The 6,000-nt window shown below is 44.1% G+C and overlaps 1 long non-coding RNA gene across 3 annotated transcripts in view; it reads right to left on the minus strand.

The window, feature by feature from the left end:
* LOC115066992 overlaps positions 1–5,503 on the minus strand; it is a 28,276-nt gene extending 22,773 nt beyond the window's left edge. The window contains exons 1-3 of one of the 3 annotated variants that reach the window (XR_003846430.1): positions 5,407–5,503; positions 5,157–5,311; positions 3,557–3,692 (exon numbers count right to left, since the gene is read on the minus strand). This is a non-coding gene — a long non-coding RNA (uncharacterized LOC115066992). Of the gene's footprint in view, positions 1–3,556; positions 3,693–4,647; positions 4,817–5,156; positions 5,312–5,406 lie in introns of those variants that run through there. The other 2 variants (XR_003846432.1, XR_003846431.1) reach the window with 2 other exon arrangements.
* Between the last annotated feature and the right edge of the window lie 497 nt (positions 5,504–6,000).

Consider the following 6,000-nt stretch of genomic DNA (forward strand, 5'->3'; position numbering starts at 1 on the left):
TTTTGAATTCCTCTCCTCTAAGAGGTTATGCCTACCTTCAGTCCCTAGAGGGCACCCTTGAAGCTTTTCTGGGCAAACTGTCATGGACCCAGGCACTGATGAGCTTCCATGGTCAGTGATAACATAACAGCAGCTGGGGTCAAAGTCCTGTAATCATGGAACAGGCTGGACAAGGAGTGTGGCAGAGTTGCTCTATGCTGTCTCTGACGTGCCGGGCAGGAGGCCACACAGGCATTTGAGGTTTTTATTTTAATTGCTCAGTATCCATTTCCCCTTCCTTGGAAACAGCACCCCAATTTTTATTTGGGGAGTTAACCCTCTCTCTTATACTCTTGGTGGTATAATCACGAGACTTTTCACCATAGCCAAGAGGTGGGCAGGTGGTCTGGGCAGGGATATCACAGTATCTCCTGAGATTGTGTGCACATGTTTATATATGTACACATGTGTGCAGGTGTACACATGCATGTGTCTGTGCATATAGATAGGTGATAGATAGATGATAGATAGATAGATAGATAGATGATAGAAAGATAGATAGATGATTGATATAGATAGACAGATGATAGATAGATGATAGATAGATAGATAGATAGATAGATAGATAGATAGATAGATAGATGATAGATGTCAGGTGTCTTCCTCAACAGCTTTCCACTGTATGTTCTGAGACAGGATCTCTCGCTGAACCTCAAGCACACAGATTCAGCTAGCCTGGCCAGTCACCAAGCTCCAGGGATTCTTCTCCGGTATTCACTTACTCTGGGCTGGGATTATAAGCACATGTCTCCACACTCAGTGTTTTACATGGGTGCTGCAGATCCAATCTCAGGTACACATGCTTGAGCCACCACCCCCCCGCCCTGTCCCAAGAAACTGAATATTATCTTTTCCTCTACTGTGCTGGGGATCAAACCTAGAACCTCACATATGCTAGGGCAAAGTGTTCTGCTATTTGAGCCCCCAGACCCAAGACTGAATCTTAGAGTGATGCATCATTGGAAATGAATGCTTAGATCACACCCAGTCCCTCTGTAACTCTCAGATAAAATAATTGACCAGTTTCTGTTGCTTCCTGTCCCATTTCAAGAGTGGATCTCCAGCTTCTGCTGGCTATATGCTACCTGATCAGGCTGGTCAATAAATTATTCTTTTGTTTGATTAGCTGAAGTTGGTTTGTGTTTTATGCCCCAAAGGAATCAAGATAAATTAGTATCTGGGGTTGGAGAGATGGCTCAGCAGTTAAGAGCACTGGCTACTCTTGCAGAGGACCCAGGTTTGGTAACTCACTATGTAGACCAGACTGGCCTCAATCTCACAGAGAACCGCCTGCCTCTGCCTCCTGAGTGCTGGGATTAAAGGCGTGTGCCACCACACTCAGCTATAGGCAATACACTCATATATATAAAATAAAAAATAAATTTTAAAAAAGAGAATAGGTATCTAGAGGCATCTGCAATGCTTTGGGGGACTAAATAGGGGGACACTAGTTGGTGAAGAATTAAGTGTACTATTTGTTAAAATTTATTTTTATTTATATGTATGTGTGTGTTTATGTGAGGGTATGTCACATGTATGCATGAACCCACAGAGGCCAGATGAATGTGTGGAATCCCCTGGATCTGGAGTTACAAGCAGTTGTGAGCTGCCCAGTATGAGTTCTGGGACCTGAACTCAGTTCCTCTGAAAGAATAGCAAGCACACTTAACCACTGAGCCATCGCTCCCGCCCCTAAATATACTATCTTGCTGAAACTCTCTTACTTGAATGAACAAGTTTGGGATATGTAAGCAAGGAAGATCAGAAACAAAGACACCTCCAAGCAAGTCCGCATACATGCATGCAGACACACATATAAACTAAAAGAAAAAAATTAAAAATAGAAAATGCAAGACTGACTTCTCTAACCTAGGAGAGGGCCTCCATGTGGCCCACTCTTCCTGACTCTGGAAAAAAATAAGGGTCAGACATTTTTTGTAGAAAGATGTGTTTTGCTCAGTCATCTGCCTGATGACATCCTGACTGTGGCACCATCTCAGTCGTCTGTGCCTAGAACAGTCTGAGAATCTTTGCAATGCTACATCTCTAGATGTCCTTGGGTAAGGGACCAGAGCAGGCTGGAATCTTCCCTCTAGCCTCAAACAAAAGGAAGCATTGAAAGACTTTTGCTCATGAGAGAGGGGTAAAGTGACACTTTGCTAACGCTGAAGAATAGATCTGAAAGGGGCCTGTGGGGTAAGCCAGTGAGGTGATTGTTAGAGTGCCCAGGGAAAAGAAAGGAGAGCTTGGCTGGGGTCAGGGAAAGAGGCAAATGAGAGAGGGGGGCACTCTAACAATCACCTCACTGGAAGACCTTACAAGTAGCACTGATGAGATTTGGTGATGGGTTTTACAGGGCAGAGAAGGTGAATGTAGTGGTCTGAATGAAAAATATCCCCCACGGGCTCAAGTATTTGAATACTTAATCCCAGGTTAGTGGCACTGTTTGGGGAGGTCATGGAGATTGCTGGAGGAAGTACATCCCTGGAGGTGAGCTTTGAGAGTTCATAGTCTTCCCCCACTTCCAGTTCACGCTGTCTGCTTCATGTCTGATGTTGAAGATGTGATCTCTCAGTTTCCTCTCCTGCTGCTTGCTGTCATACCTCCCCACTATGATGGGCTCTTTTCTATCATGGAACTGTAAGCCAAAAACTCTTCTATAAATTGCCTTGGTCGTGGTGCTTTATTCCAGCAACAGAAAAGTAACTAATATAGTGTGAGAGGCATCATCAAGGCTGACATCAGAGCTTCTGGTTCTCATGACTGAAGGGATTATAGGAAATGTGAGAGGCACAAAGCAGGCTCTGCTGTAGACCCCAACTCTGCGTTCCTCTGAGGTAAGGATGATCTTCCATTCCTATCCCATTCCATTGTGGCATTAATTCACAGGGTCATGGAAATGGAAAATGGGAAGGAGATGGTCTAAAGAGGCAAGCTTAGGATTTGCGCTCAGATCCAGGTGGGGCTCAGTCCAGTATGTTACTTTATTTACCAGTCATTTGTCTTGGATATCAAGTGATTTCCCTCCTGACTGGCCATGTATATTTGGTTTAGAACAGGTTGATATGTTGGCAAAGGGAGGAGAAAGCAAGCCGAAGGCAGAGCTGTGGGAGAGGAGCATGGCACGGGGCACAGATAATAGACTCTCAGGGAGGGGACAACTGCTCTTATGTTGGAAGCTTTTTTTTTCATGTGTATGAGTACATTGCCTGCATGTACGTAAGTGCATCTTGGTCATGCAAGGCCTACAGAGGTCAGAAGAGGGCATCAGACCCCCTGGAACTGGAGTTATGGACATTTGTTATGCACTATGTGGGCTCTGGGAACTGAACCTGGGTCCTCTGCAAGAGCAGCCAGTGCTCTTGACCACTGACCACTGAGCCATCTCTCCAGCCCCATTGTAAACATTTTTTTAAATTATTTATTGCTGTACACACATACCATAGTACCCGTGTAGAGGTTAGAGGACAGCTTTCAGAAGTTTGTTCTCTTCTTCTAAACTGTGGGTTCTGGGGATTGAACTCAGGTCATCAGACTTGGTTACAAGTGTCTTTACCCACTGAGCCATCTCAGCCACCCTGGGAACACGTTTTGACAGAGCACTTCAGAGTCTATATTGGTCTATATTATAAGAGCACATGTGTACTTCATTTCTGTAAGAAAGAACACACACACACACTGATAATGGTTTGTTTGTTCTGAGTTAACCTTTGATTTAAATGTCCTCCAAATGAGGAGCTCAGGAGGAATGCAAGACTCAAGGGCCTTGGTGTTTGCAAACCCTCCCCCTGTTACAGAAAGAGGTTAGTAAGGAGAAATACTCCAACACCATAAAACTCAGACAAGACTGACCTCCTGACCAGAGGGGCCGGATAAAACTTTGGAATGACTGACTGCTTTTTTTTTCTTCACCATGTATGTTCTGCTGGTTAAAGAGCTTTAGGGTGCTAGTACAGTCTTCTGGAATTGCTGGCTCTCTGTGAAAAACACAGCTTGAAGATTCACTTTCTAGCTTATGCCCATATGTCAGGAGACATGGGCTTCCAGGCTCACCTCTTCCAGGCCAGGTAACCTTCTTGCCCTCATTGCACCTACATAAAAATTATAAATCATAACTCGAGATTCATAAAACATACTCAGGCTTAGCATGATGCTGTCTTAGTTTCATTTCAGTTGCTATGATAAAATACAAAAGCAACTTTAGAGAGAATGGGTTTATTTGCCTTACAATTCAGGGTACAGTCCATCACTTCAGGGAAGTCAAGGCAAGAACTTAAGCAACTAGTCACCTCAGCAGAGAGAGAATTCGTGCATGTATGCCCACAACTCAGCTTGACTTCCTCTTCTTATACATTCCAGGACCCAACTGACAGTGCTTCCCAGAGGGGACTGGGTTTTCCCACATCAATTACATAATCAGAACCAGCGCCCACAGACACGACCACAGGTCAAACTAATCTAAACAATCCCTCTTTGAGGCTCTCTTCCCAAGTAAGTCTAGATTGTGTCAAGTGTCAAGTTGTATTAACTACTTTTTGTTGCTGTGATCAAACACCATGACCAAAAGCAATTTATGGAAGAAAGAGTATATTTTGGCTTACAGTTTCAGAGGGGTAAGAATCCATCATGGCAGGGAGGCATGGCAGTGAGGAACAGGAGCAGGAAGCAGAGATCACGTCTTCAACCACAAAACACGACTCAGAGAAAGTTCAACAGGGTTGACGCTGTGAACTCTCAAAGCCCCCAGTAAAATACTTCCTCCAGCAGAGTGCACTTCCTAAACGTCCCCAAACAATTCCATCAACTAGGGACCAATTGTTCAAATATTTGAGGCCCTAGAGGCTATTTCTCATTCAAATCACCATATAAGTTGGCAAAACTAACCATTATAGGTGTCTTACTGTGGTCTCAGCTACTTGGGAGGCTAAGCCAGAAGGATCATTTGAGCCCAGGAGTGCCAGCAAGACCTTGTTATCTCCCTGTAGCCCCAGCTAGCCTGGAACTTGCCATGTAGACCAGGCTGGCCTCAATCTCACATAGATCCACCTGCCTCTACCTCCCAAGTACTGGAATTCAAGATGTATACCACCACATCTGGCCAAGTTCATGATTCTTACCTGGTCAGAGCATCACTAGGAAGCCTTTGTCTTGAGAAGAAGCCAGTTTGACTTGCTTCACTGACTTGGATTTCATCTACCTTGTTCTTTGAGGACGAGCCTCTCAAAGGGCCCTGGCAAGCCCCACGGATCCTCTTGTACTCACTTCCCCGGCACTGGAATTACAAACACAAGTGACTAAGTACAGAGAGATGAAGGTTTAACAGGATTTGAGTAGGGGATAGTATTGGTGAATTTGAAGCTGTCTTACTAATTTTATTGAAAATGTTGTCAAGGGAAAAATCAAGCACCAGCCTTCTCTAGCTTAAGGAATCTGCAAGAGCCTAGTGTGGTGGTCATGCCTATAATCCCAGCAATTGGAGGGTGAGGCAGAGAATCATGATGCAAAGGTCATCCTCTGCTCATTCATTTATTTAACAGGTATTTATTAGCCAAACATGGGTTGGCTCATCCCTGTAATCCTATCACTCAGAGGCTAAGCTAGAAGGGTCACTGCAAGTTAGAGACCAGCCATATCTACCTAGTAAATTTCAAGCTAGGCTGGGTTATACAGTGAGACTCTGCCCCCCCCCAAAAAAAACAAAAGCAAAAACAAAAACCAGGTCTGGAAATGTGAATCAATTGGCAGAATGCTTGCATAGCTTGTATGAAGCCCAGGGTTTAATCCCCAGTAGCATATAAACTAGGCGTGGTGGCCAAAAAAATAGAAATAAAAAAAAATTACTGAACACCGACTATATGCTAGAAAACATGCTAAATACAAACAAGGACACTGAGACATGGTAAGCTACATCCTAGAGGGGAAAACAGATGATAAACACAATAAACACAATAATTACCTATC

This window comes from Nannospalax galili, unplaced genomic scaffold (assembly GCF_000622305.1).
Source record: "Nannospalax galili isolate Female #2095 unplaced genomic scaffold, S.galili_v1.0 scaffold543, whole genome shotgun sequence".
Classification (NCBI taxonomy): Eukaryota; Metazoa; Chordata; class Mammalia; order Rodentia; family Spalacidae; genus Nannospalax; species Nannospalax galili.